General features: G+C 50.0%; 1 protein-coding gene and 1 long non-coding RNA gene across 5 annotated transcripts in view; both read left to right on the top strand.

Moving 5' to 3' along the window:
- Window positions 1-24339, top strand: part of MED27 (mediator complex subunit 27) — a 203458-nt gene that overhangs the window by 25606 nt on the left and 153513 nt on the right.
- LOC106507237 lies at window positions 5739-9064 on the top strand. 3 transcript variants are annotated; one of them, XR_002337944.1, is made up of 4 exons: window positions 5739-6839; window positions 7124-7532; window positions 8006-8148; window positions 8516-9064. It is a non-coding gene; the product is annotated as an uncharacterized LOC106507237 (long non-coding RNA). The 3 variants fall into 3 exon arrangements; XR_002337943.1 differs by having other exon boundaries at window positions 5741-6839; window positions 7124-7317; window positions 7427-7532; window positions 8006-9064; XR_002337942.1 differs by having other exon boundaries at window positions 8006-9064.

The raw sequence follows: 24339 nt of genomic DNA, 5'->3' as shown, positions 1-24339 counted from the left end.
GGTGGCCTGCCCCTGGAAGATGTCAGGGGCCACTAGGCCACCAGGGAACTCCGGGATGTCTGTGCTTTTGACAGGCAGACAGGGCATGTGGGGAAGAAGAGAGCAGGATGGGAAGAACATTCCAGGTGGAAAGGACAGTATGAGCAAATGTTTTAAAAAAATTAAGGTGTTAAAACCTTAGGTTTTGGAGTTACCTTGTGGTGCAGCAGGTTAAGGATCAGGCGTTGTCAATGCAGCTGTGGTGTGGGTTGGATCCCTGGCCCGGGAACTTACGTACGCCGCAGGCACAGCCAAAAAACCCCCCAACAGCAACTTGAATACAGTTTCCTTATTAAAACAAAGACAAAGACCTAGGCTTCTGAACTTCCCAGTGTGAAGAAAATGGGATTCCCGTTCCACTGTTTTCTTCCTGTCCTTTCTACTTCGATGACTTGATGCCTTTTAAATAGGTTAACTTTTTCCTAATATAGTTCCTTTAAAAAGGAAGCTTTGTGACTTCTCTAATTAACTGTGTCTGTGTTTCCTGATAGACATAATCCAGAGCTACTGAAATGAGAAACGTGTTCCCCGGGACTCCCTGGACTCACTCACCTGGGAGACACGGGTGGGCGCAGCTAACACATTTGGTGACCTCTGTGTCTGGCCCGTGAGACTCCACCGTCTTGCCTGGAATGTAAGGTGCTCGAGGGAGAATAGTAGGAGCAGTAGAGCAGTGACAGCGGGGCTGGGGCACGGGAGTTGCACGCCTCTGTGCTGGGGCCGGCTGTCTGGGTGCCTCCCCTGCCTCTGCCATTGCTTCTCTGTGTGACTTCTGCCGTGTGGCTCGTGTCTCTGTGCCTCAGTTCTCTCCCGTAAAATGGAGTGAGTCGTAGTGTCTGCCTCTGGGGCTGTTGTGAGGATGGAGGTAGTATCTATGGAGTGTCCTTTGTGTGTGTGTGTGTGTGTGTTAAGAAGTAAGCATTTTCCTCTAACTGACCTGCCTGTCTCCCCCCCACCCCACCTCCCCTTGTTGTATTCAGGGCTTTGGTGCTTCTCCTAAAGAAATAAGCCCCTTCTGCCTTAGTGCTTTCCTTTCCCTTGCTGTGTCTTTCTCTCGAGTCGAGCTGTAAAGGCGCGTCGGAGCTGCCTTTCCATGGACTCATTAAGGGGCAGACTCATAGAGAACAGGATAGAGCAGTGATTTCTGTTGACCTGGAGTGTGGTGTCGAGAATCTCACTGCTCCCGAGTCTGAGCTTTGCTGTGGACAGAATTTTTTTGCTCCTCGTGCGTGTATTTAAGCCTGACCTTTGAAATGTCACTTCCGCAAAGAGTTATTAGGCTTCGTCCCGATAGCCACTGTATACCTCCAAAACGTACATCCTGTGCGAGTACTGGGTAGCCGCTGCGTGGACCTCAGCTTTTATTATTAAACCTCAGAATAGGGACTCTCTGCAGATTAGATGCCAGTTCTTCTCCAGGATGGTTTTGCTTGTGAAGCAGAAGTTTGTAGACAAATAGCTGAGCCCTTTTAAAGGGAACGTGGAAGAGTAGAGTTGTCTTAGGACGACTACCTCCCAGAGAGCCAGGAGATCCGGGGCCTAGCTGATACCGTTCCCCACCTTCATGGTCCCTTTCCTGGGTGGACCTCCGTCTCTGCTTGTCAGAGCTTTACTGCGTGCAGCTCGCCCAGCTCATGCCAGGGCTGATGCTTGGGCTGGATGAAAGAGTCAGAAATAAGTGGTAGCCAGCCTGCTGTCTCCTGGCGCCCCTTTCCCTGGGCCGGAGATTGTCTTGTTTTACGGCTCATCTTCTGTACAGTTGATCCTGTTGAATGTCGTGGTTACGATGGTGGGGAGGGGGCCTGCTCCGGTACCTCAGGCTCCTCCGTTGGAGCTCTTCTGGCCTTATTATGGCATGTGACATAGGCGTTTTCTGAACCCAGAGCAGTGCTCGCCGGTAGCACTTCCTGTGACGTGGAGGGGGTCTCCATCTGGTCACTTACGTGGTAGCCAGTAGTGACCTATGACTATTGCCGGGTACTGTGTATTACTGACGTGTAACTTGGAATGTGGCTAGTATAACTGAGGGACTACAGTTTTAATTTTTAAAATTAAATAGCCACACGTGGCCGGTAGCCACTATATTGGGTGACATAGATCTAGAGGCTGGAAAGAACCCTGGGGCATCCAGACCAGTACAAACGCCCCTTTTTATTTCTCTGTGCCTATGTTCCTAGTTTTGACGTCTGGCTCAGGGTGTGGGCAGGAGATGGGTAGGTCTTTGAAAAGCATTGTAACAATGGGATGAGAAAGAAACCAGACCCTCAGCTGGAAGGTGTCCGTCTGTGGCTGGACAAGCCCTCCTTTCTCTCCGACGTTGTCACGTCGTGGAACAGAGTACATGTGGCATTTGGGCTAATCCTTCCAGAAACCCATGTACCAGCCAGCTGTAATTCCCCGCCTTTCTTTCCCACTCAAGACAGCTTCCCGAAATGCGGACGAGGGGCAGACACATCGCAGGGATCTGATCTAACTGATCAGTAGTTCATTGGCCAGCTCATGTCCTTTATTTGGGACACACCTCACAACTGATGACGAAAATGACTGTCTTGACACTTGAGTTGAAAAAGGATAGGATCGAGTAGAGCATTGGCAGCAGTGTGTGTGTGTGCGTGTGCAAATGTATGCGTATGTTGAATCTAGGGTTCCTTGGACAAGGAGCGATTGGGAAACGCGGATGGAGGCCATCTCTGAGTCTTCTCGGGGATTCATCCAGTATGCGTTGTGGTCCTACTGTGTGTTTGATGTTGTCAGTAGAGTAGTGAAGAAACATCTCCAGGTCCTCGCCCTTAGGTAGCTTCCATCTTCAGCGGGGGTTGCCGGGGCGGACAAATAAAACGAGTGTAAATAGCATCAGGTGTTGACCAGTGCTCTAGAGACACAATGACACCGGATGAAAGGATCAGGCGAGGCTGGGCTGGGGCTCCTTCAGGTGGGGTGGAGGGAGGCCTGTGGGGGGCAGGGGCTGCGGCAGGTGGGGCCCTCCTGCAGCTGTCTGGGGAGAGCCTTCGCTGTAGAGAAACAGTGAGAAATCCGGTCTTGGAGCCTTTGAAGGCATTCTGCTACAGTTTTTTGCTGTTAGTGTCTTTTACTGTCAAAAAAAGATACCCGCCAGCTGTAATTTATATTGATTTCCTAGTGTTCTTTTCCCCGTGAGCAGAGTAGGGCCTGGACCCGGTCTCTTACAGTGACTGCCCTTGTTGGGTATCTTCAGCCAGAATCAGGTTGTAAATGGCCCCTCGCAGCCTGCCTTTGTCCTCAGCGGTGATCCCACGGCCACCCTTCCTTAGGCTGGTGTTGAGACCGAAGCCGCCCCCCTGACGGCCTCTCCCGCCCCATGTCCCGTGCGCACCTCCTGTAGTCAGACTCTTCTCTCAGCCCGAGCTTCCCAGGATCCCCATCTGCCGATACTCTGCCTCCTCGGAAGCATCCTCTCTGTGCCGACAGGCCCCGCCCTCACCCTTCTGACACGCTTTCGCCGGTCAGCTGGTTGGGACTGGAACCCTTGCTGGAACCTCGATGCCTCGTTACGTGCTCTCTGTGTGCCGTCCCAAGTAGTGCCCCGCTGTCTGTCGAGTTGCTAACAGATGTGATCAGGCCCACTCCACAGAGCAAGAAACTGCATTTCTCCATTCTCTTGGGTGTGAACTCAAGGACTCTGTGGTATTAGATTTAAGAAAGGGGAATAACTTTATTTTAAAATCATGTGAAACCTGCATGTACACGCATACGCACATCCAATTCTGGTTTCTCTTGAAGAAATTTTACCTTTTCTTATGGTTCTCTTTGGATTGCCTCCATTTCTCTCTGGCAGTGGTTTCCCTTTTCTGCTTTTACTGAGGATTGCGTGTGTGCTCAGGGTAGCGGGTCTGGGGAGCAGCCTCGTCGACAGCTGGTGGAGCAGAAATGAAGTATCAGCTGCGGTGCCTGAACTGCCGTGTTTCTTTCTCAGCCCTTTGAGATGGCAAGGTCCTGTCCAGATCCCATGGTCTGTGAGCCTGTACGCGTCTCTGCAGGACTTTCAATCAGGTCTCGCTGGCTTGTCACCGGGAAGTGCAGGGGCACGGGCACACCGACCCGGTGGCCCTCCAGCTCCATGCACGGTGTCTCCCCACACGGGGCTCCAGAATCGCCACTTTGCTGTTGCTCTCCTTCTGGCTCCAAATACGAGCACATGCGCACAGAATCTCATCCAGGAATATTGACGTTTTTCGTTGATTTTTCCCACAGTCCACAGAGCCTGATTTAAGGCCGCATCAGGATTAAGTAAGATTACCCGCATCTTCTCTCTGTCCCTCTTGTGTATCTTGTATGAATGTGTCCTATTAACTATTGATATCAAGTTCATCCCTCAAGAAGCCAAGTCTGACCTTTAGTGTCCTGCTGAGGTTGCAGTTTTATGATGTGTTTTCCCTGCAAGTAAATCAATGGAGGGAGATTCGGTAACTTTTCCTGCACAATGAGATGGCTAGGCCCTGCTGCCCTGGTAGCTTCCTGCCTCTACAGGGCACGTTCTTGTGCCACATGCAAGGTTGTTTCACCCAAATTGATTGGTCGATCCACTACTCTTAAAGGTCGTGCTTAATCACATTTCGGCAAGATTGAAGGAGACCCTAAGTTGCCTGGGTCCCACAGCTGACTTTGTGCTCTCTCCTTTAGTGCCATTTGCTTTTAGCTGCACGTCCTGAAGTTACTAAGCAGTTACACCAGTGCTTAAAGGGCAGAAACCCAGTGTGCATTTTTATCCTGAAAATTAGTCACAGCTCGTCTGCCGTGGTTTAGGAATGGTCTGTTTCGTTCATGGAAATTGTAATGCGAGTGGACGCCGTCCCAGCAGGCGGCCAGTCCCAGCCCCCCACGCCCGTAACCCGGGTGTCGGGTGAAGGACGGACCGTGGCCGTAGAGTGGGCTGGCTCACCCCTGTGGGTGATGAGCCAGGCTGACGGGTCCGGAGGGGTCCTGCTGTTGGCCTTTCATGTTAAGCCTGGTCCTGGAGAACAGATGGAGGGGAAGGGCCCTCCTTGACAGTTTGGGAGGGCGGGGACCTTTAAGTTATGAGGAATCAAAGGAACAGTTTAGTTATTAGTGGCGTCTGCGTGACAGCTTGACATTCTGTAATTGTCCACAGAGACCGAGCTACTTTGGAATGGTGTTCCTGCAAATGTGTCATATTAAATTTTTTTTTTCCTAATAAGGAAGACTGGTTTGATTTGAGTAGTTCGGAATAATTTCTCATTACTTATTAACCATCAGCGGTAGGAATGTTTTTCCTTGCCAAGTGTTTGACTGGAGGGTTAGAAACAAGAGTAATTGAGATTCCTGCATTCAAGAAATACTTTTTTCATTCTTAAGAGAAAAATTTTGATTGGAAAATCTGTAATGTGCTTTAGAGAATGCTGAGAATGTTTGCAAGGTAGGGAAAATGGGGGGCAGGGGCAGGAAGTAGTTAATTACTATTTTCAAAGTACTGTGTGCTCATTATCCCCATCTGAAAAGCAGAGAAGCAGAAAGAAGAAAAAAGTCACCTATAATCTCTGTGCTTAGTTTAGCACCATTAACACTTTAATAGTCTTTCCTTCTAGGTAATTTTTTTTTTTTTTGCGGCACATGGAGGTTCCCAGGCTAGGGGTCCAGTTGGAGCTGTAGCCACCAGCCTACGCCACAGCCACAGCAACGCCAGATCTGAGCCACGTCTGCGACCTACACCACAGCTCATGGCAACGCCAGATCCTTAACCCACTGAGCGAGGCCAGGGATCGAACCCGCAACCTCATGGTTCCTAGTCAGATTCTTTAACCACTGCGCCACGACAGGACTCCTCTAGGTAAATGTTTTGTTTAGCTGTGTTCATTCCTCATATGCAATCAAAACTACCCCCACCCCATTTCCTATTATATCTTAAGTTTTAAAAAATGATATTATAGCATTATTATATAATATTCAGAAAATTTAAATTTTACAAAATGTATAATATTCTGCTCAGGGCATGTACCATAGTTTCCTATACTTCTTCCCTATTAGATTGGACGTTTAGTTTCCCACCGTTCCACATATTTATTGATGGAATAAATGTTTTTGTGTACAAAGTTTTATCTTTGCTTAGGAGTACTTTCTCAGGCTAAAGCCTCAAAAGCAGAATTACTGGGTTAAAGGGTATGGTTTTTTTTTTTTTTTTTAAATTTTTCAGGATGTGGATAAGCTTTATTATAGAACCATAGGTACCAGTTGAACTACTCCTGCAGAGGTGCGAAGTGATCTGAGATGTGTGTGTGTTTCTGTTCTTCCCTTCAAAAAATTCCACTTAGCTCTTCTTTGTATCTTCTCTTTCTCTGCTGAGACAGTTTTTCTCTTCATTTCAAAAATGTTTGCCCTTACTTGTTGAAGCGTTTTTGTCAGAGCCCTTTAACGCTGCTTTGTCAGAAAATTCCAACATCTCTGTCATCTTAGAGTGGTGTGCTTACCTTACTTATTTGAATTGAAATTTTCCTTACCATTGATTTGCCAAGTAATGTTGGACTCATCCCAGACATTATTTTTGTTACATTAGCATTTCAGCAGGCAGTTGACCCTGTTGGGTTTTAGGCTGCAAGTTTAGCTCAGCCCTCTGTGGGTTGTGGTTTCCTTGTTTTGTTTTCGAAGCCTTTGCATGGCTATTCCGGTGCGTCTCATGTGTGTGCCCCTCCGTGTCTGTGACTTGGTGGTCATCTACCCCGCTGTTGAGCTGATAAGAATGTGTCGTATGCTCTTCGGTCGGACCCTGCCTGCGCCGCTTGGGGATGAAGCGAGGCGCTCATGAACAAGTTAGGAGTTTGCTTCCCCAGGCACACCTCTTGCTGCGATCTCTCGTACTTTCTGATTCTGTGGGCCTCTCCTTTCTAGTCCTGGCTAGAAAGCTGGGGCCATGTTGCCCAGCTCTGCTGTGTGCTTGGCATTATTGCATTTGTGCAAAGTACTGGGAGGACAGAGAGGGGTTAAAAGCGAGGGCAGGGTCATGTCCCTCCACCCCCTTGGCACTGCGGCGCCCCTGACTGGAAGGGAGTGACCCTCTCCTCAGAATTTTAGGCTCTTTTGGGTTCCCTTGCAGCTAATGTTGTTGTCAGTGCCACCGTTCCAGTTGCTGGGGAGCTGGGACGTGAGAGAATGGAGAGAAGAAGAAAAGCCTGGCAGGCGATGGTTTCGCCCACTCTCTGAACTAGGCGACCCCTTCCCCACTCTCTGAAGCCAGAGCTAGAGAGCATTTCCTGCAGCGCCTCAGTCCGCCCTGATGCCTGCTTCCGGGTAAGCTCAGCCTGGGGGATGGTAACGGATAAACAAGTCCTTCACTCTTCTGTGGGTCAGTGGTGCTTTGCAATCTTCCTTAATTCATCCGCTGCCATTTACTCCTCAGAACACTCAAATTCCTGCTCCATCCGGGCGGTCCAGGTTTTACAGCTGCGTTCAGTGGAGAGGCCGAGGGGACGTGCTTACTCTTCCTTACTTGGATCTGATGTGAGGTATGGGTGTTTTTGAAAATGGCTTTCCAGAATGCCTCTGCCCGGTTTACAGTCCATAGCAGTATCAGCTGGCCTGTCGCAGTGTGTGAAAAGATGACTCGTAGAAACTGTCAAAATGAGACAAACATGTTCCCGTCTTTACTCAGCCGATAGGTGAGCCGCAGCACCTTCCGGTGTTCTTTTTCCCTTAACTAGTAGAGAGAGTGGGCATTCACCGTTATAGTCATTACTTGGATACATTTCTTTTCTCCTCTTCATTTGTCCGTTCAGATCATTGCCTGTTGGTTTGCTAAGTTTAGACATAGAAATTATTCAGGATCGGGTGTGGCCGTGAAGACTGGAGTCTTTCAGAATGTTCAGGGCTGGTGTGGGAGCTCTGTAGTGTCGGGGACTTCTTGCTTCACCATGCGTAGCTCTCATTCCCCGGTTGTCCAGTGTGGCTGCTGAAGCTCCAGCCATCCGCACCTTCTCAGTCCTAGCAGCAACCCGGAAGAAGAAGTGAAGAGGAAAGAGCAGAGGGTGCCCATCCTGGCTTTTGAGGAGGTTTCCCAGAACATGCCAGAACATATTGTTTGTTGATCGGAGCTCAAGACGCTTGGCTAGTCCTCGCTGCAAGGTTCGCTGAGGAGTGTAGTCTTTTGGGCCAGGCAGCAGTGGGTTCTAGCTGAGAACTTGGGGTTCTGTTTCTGAGAAAGTAAAGGAGAATGGGTGTGCACAGGCAGTGGGAAGCGGCTGCCACAGTGTTGCTTTCTGTGGAATTGTGAGATGATATGTGTTGTAAAATAAGCAAGTGAACATAGAGGTCTAAAAAGTCAAAAAAGTGAATGACTGGGGTGGGCTTGCCTCCTACCCTTCCACCTGCCGCAGGATCTCACCGCTCTTAACAGCCTGATGAATAGTTCTTTAGGGTGTGTGTGTGTGTGTAATTTAAAAACTGTGGCATCCTACTAAACATCTTATAATTTTCTTTCCGTAATATACAGATTGTCTGCAGGCACACCATGCATACAGCACTCGCTCTGTGGATGTATCCACTGCATTTTATTCTCTCCTGCTGATAGACAGCTTAAAAATATGCTACGGAGAAGATTCTTGAACATGTATCTCGGCATACTTTGTGCAAATATTTTTCATTTGTTTTTCTTGAGAGCTACTAATATTAAGCTTTTTGTTTTGCACAAATCTTCCCAATTTGTTGTTTGCCTTCAGTTTTGTTATATTTTCTTTTTTTAACCCATGAAAGTTTTAAGTCACATTTTTGGTCTTTTTCTTCCTGTCGTCTGTCTCTTTTAAATGTAGAAAGTAGTTGTGAGATGGTCACATCTTTTTTCTCTCGTGTTTTCTGTGCCTTGATTTTGTACTTTTAACGCTAATCGATCCAAAATTACTCTGGGTGTATGGCGTGAGGTAACACTCTAAATTAAAACCTTTCCCTGTTTTTAATGCATTGCCACTGAATTCAGTAAATTTTATTTTTGCCTTGTTAATGACATGCTCCTGATTAAATGAAAACTGACCAGAAATGAAACAAATTAAATGAGTGTCTTCATTTGAATCAGTTCTACAGGTAATTTTCCAGCCACAGAATTGGGGAGTAAACGTGCACTGTTTTTGATCATTTAAGCAGATACAGGATTGTCCTTCAGATGTGAGGTCAGCAGATCCAACTGCAAAGCAGATAATTAGAAACAAAGTTAGCTTGCAAACTAAAGATGTGGTGCAGCAGGCAGACAGGCTGCCAATAGAGCAGCCGCCCAGGGGAGAGGGAGGCCCGCATCGTCCTCCCCGCCCGCTCTCGCCGGCGCCCCCGAGGACAGACCTCGGCACCAGCCCCTCTCCCTCTGGGGTTTCTCGTGAAAGGCCCCTGAAGAAGTGGCAGCTGCGAGAAGCAGGAGTGATAAGAGAGGAGCATTTGCTGTGCCCTTGTAAATGGTGCATTTCTAAACGAGCAGCAGCCCTGACTGTGCATTGTTGTGCCCTTTTGCGGAGGAGAAGGCTGAGCCCGTGGTGAGCCCCTGTGCCAGGCCCACAGCCCGCGGTGAGCGCCTGTGCCAGGCCCACAGCTGCAGCCCTGGAGCCCGGACTCAGGCTCCCCTTCGTCTCTCTCCTTCCCGCCGCTTGGCTGTCCAGCCACCCTTGGTCCTCTGTCCTTTCTTTTTTCCTTTTGGTGACCTCATGAGTCACTTAGAAATTACATTTTAAATGATGAAAGTAACAGGGTTATCATAGAATTGGGAACCACGGCAGATCTGAGGAAGAAAATAACTCCCAGCTGCCCCGGCCCGCGGTGTAGGTGGTCGTCACACCCCTCACTTTGTGGGGACCCTGTCCTCGGAAGCTCGCTGTGGCTGCTCAGGAGGGATGGGGGGTGTGTGCCTCCGTGTGTGCTTGGCTCGTGCATGCGTTGGCCCCTCTTCTGGTCGGATGCTTTCTTGTCTTACGGATGTCCATGCTCTGGCCGCCGTGCTGTCCGGTGTTGGGGCTCTCGTGCCAAGACTCTCTTGCCTGCATCATAAAGCGTGTCACTGGCGGGTAGACTAGTCCCTATTAAATCTGTTAGCTTAAATTTCAGTTGAAGTCACCCATTTACTGTTTTCTGATACATACATGTGCATTTGTTCTCCGTACTGAGGCGATCGCAAGAGCTTGTTCTCCTTTGGAAAATTATGCAAGATTTTATATGTAAGCTATGAATCCATTCGTATACGAGATGCATCGATAACAGCAGAGTTCACACTCGCTCACCTACTCCTAGTTTAAGAAGCCGAGCAGGGGGCAGTTCCTGTGCCCCCCCCCAGCTCCTCTGGTGTCTGTGCCCCACCATGCAGCGCTCTGGATTCTGAGTCCTTTATTTCCTGAAGGTGGCCATTTCTGTCCCCGCCACCCCCCCAATGGTAGATGGGAAAATTGAGCCTTAAAGGTTAACAGAGCTGCCCAGAGTCTGGCAGTAAAAATATCTGTGATACTAGTGCCTAAATCTTGGGCTTCTGGTAGATTGTTATTTTTTCTTTCTCTTTTTTTCTCGTCATTTTCTTGGGAGTATGGCTGTCTTCCTCCCCTCCTAATTTTAACTCTATAGATTTCCGAAGAGTAAATTCAAGTGGTTTAGAGGTAGTGCTTTTATAACTGAGAGGTTTCCATTGGCCTACTTCAGATGTTATTAGAAAGCTTAGCAAACCCCTCGCAAAGTAACCTGACGGCCCCCTAATTTCCTTGCATACCCAGGGTTGGTGGAGTTAAGGTGCACGGTCACCCCTTCATACACTCAGTGCCATGGATCCCAGTGAATAATCATGTCTTGGGCGATACTTAGTTTTCAAAAAACCCAAGTGCTGGGGATTTTCCACTGCATCTAGTTGAGGTTTGGTTAATTTTCACAACGCACATCAACATTCGGATCACAGATGTGGGTTTCACTGAGCCCAGTGAAATCAGACCTCTCTTGCAGTCCTGCTGGGTGCAGCAGGGTCCATTCACAGACCTAAGATCCAGGGTCAGAAATGCTTAGCGCCTGTCTCAGCTTCTGCTTCCGTGACGACTTACAGCCCACGAGGTTGTTTCCACTGGATACTGGAGGGGTGGGAGCCTCGGGGCTCCTTCCAAGGCTGTTCAGTGCTGCTGGGCAGCATGGTACCCTGTTACGTGTGCAGGCTTTGGAGTCACACACACATCTTGGCTTTCCTACTCTTAGCTGTGACCTTGGGCGAGTGGGTCTACTTCTCTGAGTTCGGTTTTCTCAGCTGTGAAGTGGGAACAGCATTTGTACACATAGTCTTGGGCATAGGCATTTAAACAAGGTGTAAAAGGGATGTCCGTGAGATGGTTTGTGTAAAGCTCTCCTCGCAGGGCCGGGCACAGCGTGTGCCCTAATAACTGTAGCTGCCAGTCATGGTTGCCCGTGTCACCGTCACCGCCATCTTCAAGCCAGTCTCCACTTTGTCCAGGAAGAACTTGAGTCCCGGATCTCATGGCCACTCAGAGGCTGAGCAGAGACAAGCCTCCCCGTCTCCGGGCTCGCCCTGTGCAGCGCTCTGCCCACCCCGCCACCTGCCTGCCGCGCTCACATCCAGATCACTGCTCTGTCACCTTCGCCGGCTCTCAGCAGTGCGGTTCCTGCCTCCTCTCTTGAGCCGGCAGAGCCTAACAACAGATGGTGCTGTTTTGAATTAAAACAATTTAACTCAAGATCCGTCAACTGCCAACATCAAACACCCTTAAAAGAAGGAAAGAAACTCATTATCAAGAGTATTTAAGCAAAGTAGGTATTTAATCTCTCTTAATCATTTGCATTCTTGAGAAGAAGAAAGTCAGTGGCAGCTGCCTCCACAGGCCAGACCCCGTGCATGTGCTTGCACATAATTGCTTCGGACTGAATTTCCCCCTTTTCTTCTTGCCACACAACACTAATTTGGACTTCGGTCCTAAGTTTAAAATTTTATAACGTAGTTTTCTTTTTTTTTTGGTCCACAGATCCCTTGGCTGCACGTTTCCCAGGAGCAGGGGTTTGGCTGGTAACTAGAGCTTTGTCAGCAGCACAGGAGTGCTGCCAGCCACCGACCCCGTCTCCGGGTGGGGGCTGGCAGCCCTGGGTGAAGAGTTCTGTGGGCACCACCCTTGGCTCTCAGGACAGCAGCTCGCCCGCTCTGAGCGGAAGGCTCCCAAGCTGAACGGGCCCCTCCGCTGGGCTCTCCAGAGCGGGGCGTCCATGCAGCTGCTCCTCACCTCCTCCTCAGCCTCCGGCTGGCCGTGAGAGGTAGTGGCTGCGGGAGCCAGGGAAGCAGGCACACTCCCAGTCTGTGGGCCCGAGTCTGGGCTCCCCCGTGCCTGTCTGCTCTGCTGCTCTCCGCCTCTCAGCCCTCCTGACCTCCCTGACGGCCCAGGGTGGGCGCTAAAGGACGCTGATCTTGGCGCCCTCTCTTGACCTGCCTCTGTCCTTTTTATTTTGCCCTCCCTGCCCCTCTTCTGCTTCTTTTTGTTCTTCCTTTCCCCTCCCTTTTATCCTTTTATTCTTTTTTTTTTTTTAATTTGTCTTTTTAGGGCCCCACCTCCGGCATATGGAGGTTCCCAGGCTAGGGGTTGCATTGGAATACAGCCTGCACTGGCCTACACCACAGCCACAGCAACGCCGGATCTAAGCCGAATCTACAGCCTACACCACAGCTCACGGCAATGCTCCATTCTTATCCCACTGAGCGAGGCCAGGGATTGAACCTGCATCCTTGTGGATACTTGTTGGGTTCGTTGCCGCTGAGCCATGATGGGAACTCCTTCGCTTTTAGTCTTTGCTGCCTCTGGGCTGGTCGTGTGAGTAATGCTGCCACTGCCTGGCACTGCTCTGGGGAGAACTCGTGAGCGGCATGCACTGCAGCCATGGGGCCCTAGGTCTTGGCTGTGCGACCAGACTTTCCCACTCATTCTCGGTGTGGGGCAAAATGACCGAGGTGAGCTTCTGTTATCTCAGAAGTGAGCAAAACCGGAGGGGGTGGAGGGAGGGAAAAAAAAAAGAGCTCCCACTGTGCCTCAGTGGGTTAAGAGCCTGACATAGTGTCCATGATGCCTGTTTGATCCCTGGCCTCACTTAGTGGGTTAAGGATCCGGCGTTGCTGTGGCGTAAGTCTCAGCTGCAGCTCCTATTCAGCCCCTCGCGTGGGAGCTTCTCTGTGCCGCGGGTGCGGCCCTAAAAAGCGAAAAACCAACCAGCCAAACAAGGGGGCAGATAAAGAAGTTGCTGGGGCCTCCCTAGGAGATCCCGAAGTGCTGGGGTGAGTGGGGAGGCAGGTGCACGTGCCAGGCATGAGCCAGCTCGGGAGAAACAAGACCTGCTGAGTAAGTGTAAACTTCGTCACCTTCCTCACTTCCTGTTGGGACCTTGGGGCCCTGATCCAGATTTCTCTTCGTGAGCTAAGAGGTCAGGGTGTCGTCCAGCTCGGCCGTCTGTCCCGCCAGGGTTCGGCTGAAAGGAACCTTGCTGCCTTAGTCTTTGTTTGCCGCATCACACTTCCGCACAGAGTATAGACGCGCAGCCTGCTTCCGGCTCTCGTGATGTGTCACAGGCAGGCTCCCATCAGGTGACACCTTCGCCGCGTGGAGCTGCCTGGGCTCCCTCAGCCCCTTTCATCGTGGCCCCACCGCTCCGTCCCCCCGTCACATGTATGTGTTTTATAAACGGCGGCTCTGTAGTCACCTGCCTCGCCGTCTCTTACCTCGCGTGGTTTCAGCCGTCCTCCCAAAGGGAAATAAAGCAAAAAGGTTGGCAGCGCTTGCGTTTTCATCTTTTAATAATTCAGCTCCCACCTCAGGGAAGAGCGTGCGGCTCCGGCGGCTTGAAAGGCCTGGCTGGGTTCAGCGCCGATGGGCCCACGTGCCAGGATGCACGCTGAGCCCCAGGAGCTGGGATCTCGCAAGGGATCCATCGTCTTTGACCACAGTTTGCAAAGGGACATGTGAGCAGTGGATCCCGGCGTGGCGTGAGTGTGACCCGTGGCCTCGGGAAGTACGTCCGGGGGAACGTGGGTGGTCTGTTTTCTCTCTGTCAGGTCCTCCTCCTTTTTCATTGACACTTGACCCTCCTGTGGTCTTAGGAAACCGACAAACAAAAGCCCCCCAAACACAGCGTCAGGACGTTTCAGAGCCAGAAGAGAGGCTGCAGGGCAGTGTCTTTTAGGAAGCTGGCTCAGGGCGTGATTCTGCTCAGGTGGACATCTGATCCTGGTTCCTCTTCCTCGTCCTTGGACAGCGGTGTCCTTGTTTACTCTGCAGCGGACCCTCTGGAAAGAGGCCTCCCCTCCTCATGTGACCTGGACCCAGCGTGGCCTCTGACCTCACACATCCCCGGGGTGGGGGTGGGGGTGGGGAGTGGAGGAGCGCAGCCCAGTGTCCACGACCGTGAGAGCCCACCTGGCTCTCCTCCCTCCGAGAGGCCCGGAGCCCGTCCTGGGACTGCGCTGTGGCCGCTCGCGGTGGTGATGGCAGATGTCTGCTGAACACTGGCATGTGCCAGGCAGTGGGCTAGGTTTTTGTATTTAATCCCCACAACAACCCTAAGGCCCTAAGGTGTATGTACAGTTATTATGATCATTCTTGTTGGGGGGGGGGGAGCTAAGAGCTTACGCTCCACGGTGGGCAGGTGATGAAATCTGGCCCCAGGCCCGGACCCTCCACGGCCCCTGCGCCCTCTGCCTCTCAGCAAAGCCTTGCGCTCAAGTGGTAAACGGCAGGTTTTGATGGCAAAGCATTTGAACATCAAATCTGCTAATAGTTCTGTTTGTGTTCTTTTTTCTTGAAGCTTGAAAAGTTTTTCTCCCATGTAAAAATCAATTAACTCTTTATTCCACGGGGAGTTATTTTGGTCTATGACATCAAGTTGAAAGAAAAAAGACCAAAATATTACCACTTAATTTGAGCCCTTGTTCAACCAGGTGGACTTTCATGTTCTTGTTCTGCGCCTGCCACGGACGTGGCGACTCTCCCTGCTTCTGCAGCCTGGTCTCCACCTGCAGTCAGAGTGTCCCCCAGCAAGGAAGGTCCAGACACGTGACTCATCTGCCTCAGGGCCTGCAGGGGCTCCCGTCAGAGCCAGAGTACAGGCGTGAGCTTGCGGTGGCCGTCACCACCCTGTGAGACCCACCCAGCTCTGGGCTCCCCTCTCTCGTTTGTGGGCTCTGCTCCAGCCGTCAGCCTCCTTCCTGATCCCATACATTCAGGGCGTGCTCCCATCTCCACCTCAGGGCCTCTGTGCTGACCGTTCTTCCTCTAAATATCCCAAATATCTATATCCTCATTTTCAGATCTTTGCTCAAAATTTATCTTCTAAGCATCATATTTAACACTGTAGCACCACCACTTCTAGCCTCTCTACCCTGTACATTTTTAAAACCGTAACACGGGAGTTCCCACTGTGGCACAGTGGGTTAAGACCCTGACCCAGCGGCTTGGGTCACTGCCGCGGCATGGGTTCGATCCCTGGCTCAGGAACTTCTGTGTGATGGGAGGGTGGCCATAAAATAAAACAAAACACCATAACGTGTTTCACCTGCTAGCATACTATATATTTTACTTTTTTAAAAAAGAGCTTATTATCTGTTTTTCTTTTTCTTTTTCCTTTTTTTTTTTTTTTTTTTTTTTTTGTCTTTTTTGTCTTTTCTAGGGCTGCTCCTGCGGCATATGGAGGTTCCCAGGCTAGGGGTCCAATCGGAGCTGTAGCTGCCGGCCTGTGCCAGAGCCACAGCAACGCCAGATCCGAGCTGCGTCTGCAACCTACACCACAGCTCACAACAACGCCGGATCCTTAACCCACTGAGCGAGGCCAGGGATCGAACCCACCACCTTATGGCTCCTAGTTGGATTCGTTAACCACTGCGCCACGACGGGAACACCTTACCTGTTTTTCTTTACTAGGAAATAGTCCTCATTCGTTTCATTGATGTAAGAAGATGCCACATTTTAGGAAGTGGCCCATAAATGTTTGTTAGATGAATGAATGAGTGAGTGAGTGAGTGAAAGAAATAGATGGCAGTGTGGCCTTGGTGAAGCCACTCTCTCTTTGGGCCTTGTTTTCCTTAACTACACAGTGGTGTGCACTAGATGAAGTGCCACATCCTCCTGACGGTAACCTCTGTGGATTCTTCACGCCTTGGTCGTGTGGTTGCATCCCCCTCCGCCCAGTGGGAAGGTATTCATGGGGCTTCGGGATTTAGCCGGTCGCGGGGCCGGGGGCAGGTTGATGGTGACGTGTCATTGCTGGATGCAGAGGTCTGCACCCGTATCTCATTTCTGGCACAGGAACGCACTCTGGGGCGGCCCAAGCTTGTGCGCGAGAAACTCGCCGCCTCTGCCCGGGGCCCAACTGCTGGGGCCTGTTTTGCCTGCTGGCGTTTCGTGATAGTCTCAGAGGCCCTTGGCCACGCCATCACCAGCATGCCAGCTCTGGTTTGCTCTCAGCCACCGAAGCCTGCCCAAGCCCATTGTTGCCGCAGTGCGTTTGCCCTGCCATCTGTCCTCTCTGCCATCCGAGCTGTGGATTTTGAAATAGGAGTTACCATCCGCACCGTGGATTTCAGTGGCTTGCTGTTTGTTTTGTATACCAGTAACTGGTCTTTCAACTGCTTGAACCACTGTCTTAAAAGCCTAACTTACTCTCGTTCTGTATAGATGCCTGGGGTGATTTGTGTCTGAATGAGCTGGTTCCCAGGTACGGAACTAACCACGGGCTGGAACACCTCACACAGCAGCTACCGTTCATGCTTTCATTCCGTAGGTGACACTCGGTCAGAAAGTCATTTCTGAAAGTGACCGGTACATAGTAACCACACGTGTGATGAGCCCTTCGGTGAGGATTTGCACTCGCTTCACAGCTGCTTGTTTGCGTCGAGACTCAAGCTTCCGTTCTCCACGAGGCGAGGAGGGCTAAGCACGAGGCCCAGGGCGTGCTTATTATCCAGCAGCGTTATTCCTGCCGCCCTTGCGGTCGGCTTCGCCTGCTCCCAGCCCTGTGATCAAAGACACACTCTCACCCTTTCTCCTTCCTCGCTCACAGGCTCCCCCGGCCTCTGCTTTTTCGCATGCTCTTGCTTCTGCTAGGAATGGCCTTCTAGCCAAGGCTTTCACCACTGGGGCTTTTTGTTGAGGCATTTGTCATAAAGTTCATGAATTTACAGTTTAGGGTTATCTACTTAATGTCTATCTATACTTACAGGTTGTAAGCTCCTGAAGGCTCAAAGCTGTATTCCCAGCACCTAGCACTGTGCATGGAAATAGAATCAGTACTACTGCTGCAGTGAGTGATGTGTTTTAGTTTTTGCAGACAACTCTATGAAATGTATGTGTATTGTATATATATCTGTTTTTCAGATGAGGAAACTGGGATAAAAAGAGGGTGAGTCACTTGTCCAAGATCATTCAGGTTGTAAAGGGCAGAGCCAGGATTTGAACCCAAACCGTTGTGTCATATTCTTTCTTTTTTTCTTTTTTCGGCTGCCCCATGGCATATAGCGTTCCCAGGCCAAGGATCAGATCTGAGCCACAGTTGGGACCTATGCCGCAGCTGTGCCGATGCTGGATCCCGATCCTTAACCCACTGTGCCAGGCTGGGGATCGAACCTGCATCCCATTGCTCTAGAGGTGCCACTGATTTTTGTGCCTCAGCAGAAACTCTGCATCATATTCTTCCGTAATAAATGGGAGGTGGGTGTTCCTGACATGCTAATTACTAATAACTGTTAAAACATAATAACACACAAACCAAAAGCCCTGTGTACCGATGCATTCAAGTATTTGGGAAAATGAGATATTCTTATTTATTACATGTTAGCCAGCTACCATTCTTCTTTGGTTTTCTTCAGGTGTTTCCAAAATATCTCTTTTTCTTATTTAAATAACCCAGTTCACAAATGTAATTGCATCTTTTTTTTTTTTTTTTTTTTTTCCCCTTTCCTTTTGAAGGGAAGGAAAAAAAAGGTCTGCAGGTCCTTCATAGCTGTATCGCCATCGGTCACAAGGTCGCCTCCCGCTGGGCTAGACTGGGAAGATGGTGGGCGGGAGGGTGGGCTTCATGGCCCCCGACTCCGAAGCCACGTCGAAGCTTGCTTCATTGCCTCTGGCTGCGCCAGGGGTTGTGTGCCGGTTAAGTTCTGGCTAGCTGAGGTTTGGGGCTGGTTCCTGCCCCCGCCCCTCCTTAGCCTGCTTCGGGCGCCGGCGCAGATGCCTGCTCCTCTGTGAAGGGGCTCCTGGGGGCCTGGGTGTCCTTGAGCTTTCCCCTGGAGAGGGGGCCATGCCTCCCCACTCTTCTTAAAACTTTTATTTTGGAAATATTTCCAGCTTTCAGAAAAGTTCTAAGGAAGCAGCGTGCATGGAACTCTGTATGAAGGCTCTCTAACTGGGCTCACCACGTTCCCTTCATCGTGGTCACTATAGCGTCATGATTATCATTCTTGCTAAAGCAGTGGAGAGTCGGTGGCCTGTACCCTGACCCTTTCCTCCTACGAATGAGGGGACCCCGTCTGCGGCCACAGTCCATAACAGAAACGCTCTTTTGAAAGAGCGGCGTTTCATCCTCACAGCGCTTAACTCGCTCTCTTCTGAACCGCTGCGCAGTCTCCTCTGTGGGTTCAGGCTGTTTGCAGTAAAGGCCGGGGGACGTCCTGGTGGGTAGGTGTCTGCCTGGCTGTCTCGTGCGTTTCTGGAGGAAGGGCCTCTGGCCAAGGGGAGCTGCGCTTACCATGTGCTGGATGTTACCTGCTTGCCTTCCGGGGAGCTGGCCTGGCTTACACGCCCCGCCAGCAAAGAGCAAGTGCCTGCTTCTCTCCCTCACACTTGATTTTATCTAGTTTTAACATCTCTCCTAATCCCATGGGTGACCCCCTGTGTCACCAGGTGTCGGAGGCCGTGTGCCATGAGGAATGTCCAGCGGGGCCCTTCTCATGGGGAATGAGTTTTGGCAAATCGAACAGGAGAGAGAGATGGTCCAGGCCTAGGACCAGCCAGGGTCAGCCATCCCGTGTGGTGACAGTGTGGCCGGAGACCTGCTGCTGGCCCACCCACAGGTGCCCGAGGGCAACGCAGGTGTAACATGCAGCTGTCCCGCAGGAGGCTCCCCTTCCGCGCTCGTCTGCCAGGGTATGCCCGACGGACGGCCTTGCTCGCCTCTCTGTCTGAGTTTCCCTGGTGACTTCGAAGATGCCTTCACGTCCTTCAGGTCTCGGCCCAAGTGACACCTTCTCAGAAGGGCCTTCCTGTGTAATCCTGCCGCCCGCTCGCCCCCATCTGCTTCCCCACTCTGTTTTTCTCCACACCCGTTATCAGGCCAGTCACCCTGTGTGTCTCACCTGCTCCTTGTGTGCATGTCTTTCCTGCCCCCGCTCTGGGACTCACTCTCCATGAGACTGGGACTCTGTTTTGTTCCTGCTTTTTGCCCGGTATTGCACTTAGAGCAGGGCCAGGTACACCAGATTGGCAATGCATTTTTATTATTACCATTCGGTATTGAATGGAGGAAATTCTGTTCGACGAGGCTTAGTAATTAAATTTGCAGAGTTGGGCTCATCTGGACCTGAGATCAGGTGTGTGACTTTGGGCAAGTGGCTTAACTTCTCTAAGCCTGTTTCCTTAAAGGTGAAGTAGGGTTCATGGGAACACCTTCTCCTCTGTCGGGTTGTAGCCGGGCAGTCTAGACACTTAGAGGTTGTTCCTCCTGCTTCATAGGTTGTGTAGACTGGGAGTCCTGATTTGTCTTTTCTGTTTCTGTACTGCTCACCTGAGGTGAGTGAGTGAATGTGTGTGTGTATATTTATCTGGTGAATTTATCATGCCGTGGACGAACTAGGGCACCTTTGCAGGCGGGTAGTAGGTCTGTGCTGAGCGGAAGTCTCAGCACAGAGAGCCTTTTTTCACTCATGACAACTGGATGTTTTATAATAAAGACCTTATGTGATGTCCTCCTGCCTTGAGCCTCTTCCTCGCTGACGTGTGCTCAGAGCCACACAGCAGAAGGGTGAAGGCTGTAGACGTGCCTGGTCAGGTGCGCCTGGGAGCAAAGGCAGGGACCCCCCACCCCCCACCCCCGACGTTAACTGGTACAAGAGATTGTTGAGGAAGCAAGGAAGCTGCCGTGAAGGTCTTTGTGGGGGCGTGTCAGAGCCCAGGCTGTCAGTTTGAGACCGAGCTCTCCATCATCTGCTCGTTTTTAGCTGTCTTTCGGACCTGGAAGTGAGGTATGCCTTGTGCTGCTTCTGCAGACATCGCTGGAGGACGTTTTTCGTTGCATCCTTGTTCAGAGCACTGTGATGGGATCAAAGTGAAGGCAGGCTTTGTTAGGAAACTGGTTGTTGGAGAAGTGAGAACCAGAGTTTGTTTTACTGTCACCATCATGATACGTGACTTTCGTGACCCTGAATCCTTGAGTCTGATACACTTTGATGAATTTATAATCTTGATTTATGCATGAGCAGTTTACTCACCTGCCATTTCTTGCCTGAATCTAATAAAAGTAATCACCTGTTTTCTGTTCCAGATCTGTTTATATTTATGAGTGCTAATGGTATGTTATGCCTTTGGGGGAAGAAAGGAAAAATTCCTTTCTGATGCCTGAGCTGGGGCGGGGCAGAGCCGTAAGCTGCATTCCTAACTCCCATGTATTTAATAAGATGGCAGTATGCACGATTCCACATCTATTCAGACGGGCTGTGCTGTGCTGCTGCTGCTGAGATTGGCACTGTTATATTATTAATAGTCCTGATCACATATGCCTTGCATTTAATGTAGAACATAAGAGGCTCACCTAGCATGAATGAAAACCCTCAAATTGAAAGTGTAGATGCTATAAAATTTTTAAAGAAGGGAATGTGTTATGGTTGAACTTTTGAAATAAAAATAGTGTATTTTTAATCACCAAGTTAGGCTCGTCCTTGGATTCTTGAGCGGGCGGGGGGCTCGTGAGGGAAGGAAGGCAGGTGTCTTCCTCTGACTTTTATGCCCAATGGAACCCAGAGATTTCTACAGAATACCGAGGGTCCAAGCTCCACTGGCAGAAATGCAGAGGAAATGAGAAGGAGTTGAGGAAGGCAGCCATTCCATTATTAACTCATCCAGTTAGGCCGCGATGGTGGAGATCTCGGAACAGTTGGAGATTTATATACACAAATGTATGTGCTGAAATACCACACTCCGATGACATTCGATGGAGGGTAACCTTTGATGATGAATTTTCTTGCCCTTTTTAGGGGAGTGGAAGGGGAGGCGGGTGGTACTTCACAAGACTCTAAATTTACCAAAGTTTTTCAAATCTGAATTTTCTGAGAAAAAATGTCAAATGATTGTAGATCCCAAAATGCCTTTGTTGACATTTTCATGGTGCTTTTGGAGCCCAGTGTGGTGTGCAAGCGAAAAGAAAAGCGATTTCTTGTCTTGGTAATAATGGTATTAAATCTGAAGCCCTGGACCAAACAACGTCCCAGGAATCGTCCTGATTTATACATTGTGTGTGATCTTTTCTTAAACATTGTTAACCTGTGCCCTTTACAGACGATGCCAGGTCAGAAAATGTCAGGGGAACTTCGGATTGCTTTCATAAGCAGGTAGAAAAAAATACCGTCCTCAAAATCCAGAGGCTGTGACGGCCATTCTGAATCGAGTGACATGTTTAGAGCCCAGCACCATGCGAGAGGCAGCTTTGGGCTGGTGGGGGAGGAAGAATATTTGAGCGGCAGTTTACTCCTCGTCGGGACCCGTTGCAAAGGAGACCGTGTGTGTGCTACCTGTCAGGCTGCTGCGGACGCCGATTTAATCCGTTTGCAAGGTGAATTCTCAAAGCAGGAAGGCTTTTGTGATGCTTCCTCACACTTAGACGGTTTATCACGGACTAGAAAGAAGGCTTAGCGTGGGCCGTGGGGCCAGGCGCCGCCCGGGAGGAGAGTGGCTCGACGGAAAGGCTTCTGGGGGCGGGCAGGAGACACCAAGAGCGAGGCTGGGCGGCAGAGGCCTTTGCCAGAGCGAGAGGAAGCAGGGAGAAGGACCCGAGGGACGGGCCATTGCCGTCCCTACAGATGGGCTCTGCCTGCCGAGCCCTCTCCGCCCCACAGGCAGTTAGGTCTGCCTTTGGTGACTTCTTCTGCACAAAATGTTACTTGCATAGGTGAAAATGAAAAAGTGTCATCCCGTTCAGCCCACCATTTAGGTCACTTGAAAAAAAAAGATTTAAGTGGAAATGAGAAAAGAGACAGTTCTTTGGCAGAGCCGGAAGCGGCGTAGCTATTTTCAACCCTGTGTTTTGAAACAACATTGGTTACTTCGGTGCAGCTCTTTCAGAAAGAAGAAAAAAAATCAAATGCGTGGGCTTGGTGGGTGGTTTTGCCAAATTATAGTCCAAAGTTGAACTCAGAGTGCCACATCATTTTATTTCAGAAAGTTTACTTTCTTGGTAAACATCAAATGAGAGCCTATAAAAAGGAACATAAAAAACATGATTTTATTTCATGAGGCGGAGACCGTCTCTCACTCCCTTGCGTGTCTCTAGATTTTTTCCATTGTTTTTCCGTTTTTCAAGGTGGTGCCCTTCCGTCCTTTCTCTTGATTTGGAGCCTTGGAGCCGGGTGGGTCCTCGGGGCTCTTGGGCTAATGGCAGAGCGTCCTCCTTGGCCCGGCGGCTCTGGCGTGCAGCTAGCAGTGCCCTCATCACCTCGCCCACCACATCCACCTTCTGAAGGCAGCGCTCACCAGTGGAAGAAGCTTTCTGCACCTCATTATTTCTGCAACCTGAGTGAATTTGCAAATTAATTGATGTGTGGGAGGGAAGGCATCTGCTATTATACAAACCTTTAGCTGTCATGCCGTAAAACTTGAAATATAATTAAGTGTTACTATAGTAAACGAGTAAGTTCCCAGGTGACGACGCACGTTTTGTCGTGTGCAGAGGCTTACATTTTCAGGACCTGCTTAGCTTTGAGGCTCTATTTCTTTTTCTATTATAATTCTTATCGTCATCAAAGGAATACAAAGAGGCAAATAAGTAAGCCTACCAGGTTTATGACAGAGGCGTTGGTCCTTTGTCTGGTTGTTGCACATGCCCCTCTCTGGAGGGAACTCCTTTAGGCTCTTGTGGTCGTTTCTTTGGATACCTGCCTGCACGTTTCTAACCAGCTGGCTTAGACTGCTGTTTTAGATGTTCTCTGTTGACTCCACTGTGGAGGAGAAAGATCGAACCCTCGTGTCCCACTGGCTCCCTGTTGGCCTACTTTAATTGATGCTCCGTGTTTATACTGTCAGGACTGTGAAGTGTTCACAGCCGAGCCGGATAGTGTGCTACGACTGTTGTTTCTTTTTGTGCAGGCTGGGGCGGGAGGCCGTCTCGCCCTTCGGAGATTTGTCCCCCGGTTTTCACTTGTCCCTTAGGTCAGCCCGTCTTGACTTCTGATGGCAGTAGGGACCTTTGTTGAAAAAAAGGCCTGGCCACTCCACCTTTTTTTAATTCCTGCCCCACGTCTGGCTTTCACCGCACGGGTGCCTCCCCTTCCTCACCCTTTCCTGCAGTTCCGTACACTTTGCCTTTCACAGGCCTCCCTACCCTGTCCTCCCCGATCCCTCCCACCATCCAGGCTGAGCTCCAGAGTTCTGCTCTCCGCCAAGGTAACGCTGTTTCACTTGCTTCCTCGCTTCTAAAATTGAACGTTAGAATTAAAATTAATTTCTTATCATCGTTTCTTATCATCCCCCCCCATCTCTTTATCCTTGGGGCTTATACCCTGGATTTGCTCTTGTTCTAGTGGTTTCAGGAGAGAATGCCGGGAACATGGCCGTTTCTGCCATGTGCAACAAGCAGACTCTGGTTCTTGTTTTAGACACATTTTTCTTTCTAGTACACATAGGTTTCTAGCATCTTAGTGTTTTAAAAAGCACATTTTGCTGTAATGGGCTTATATTTTCCATGCAAGGTCTCTTTTTTCATTGCATAATTCTAAGAAATTTGTGCAGACACTTGGACGTTGCCGATGTGAAGTAGAGTAAGATGTCTCTGGGTCCCTGGTATGCTTTCTAACAGGATCTGTCTGACGCTAATATTTCATTGTGTAGCAGCAAAGAGAGAGGATGAAACACTGCGTTCTTGAGAAGAAGAGACTGACCTTTTCCCCCTCTTTTACCTAGAAGCTGGTTTTAAAACCTCTTTCTCAGTAGAGCTCTCTTCCTCTTTTGGCTCTCAGCAGTTAGCTTTTCTGGAGTGTATGTTAAGGGCGAGAGTGCATGGTGGGTGATGGCAGTGTTAAAAGCTGAGTTTTTCAAAGAAGCAGTGACTCCATTAAAATTAGAGCCACTACCCTTG

Source organism: Sus scrofa, chromosome 1 (assembly GCF_000003025.6).
Source record: "Sus scrofa isolate TJ Tabasco breed Duroc chromosome 1, Sscrofa11.1, whole genome shotgun sequence".
Lineage (NCBI taxonomy): Eukaryota > Metazoa > Chordata > Mammalia > Artiodactyla > Suidae > Sus > Sus scrofa.
This window is presented reverse-complemented; position numbering and strand designations above follow the sequence as displayed.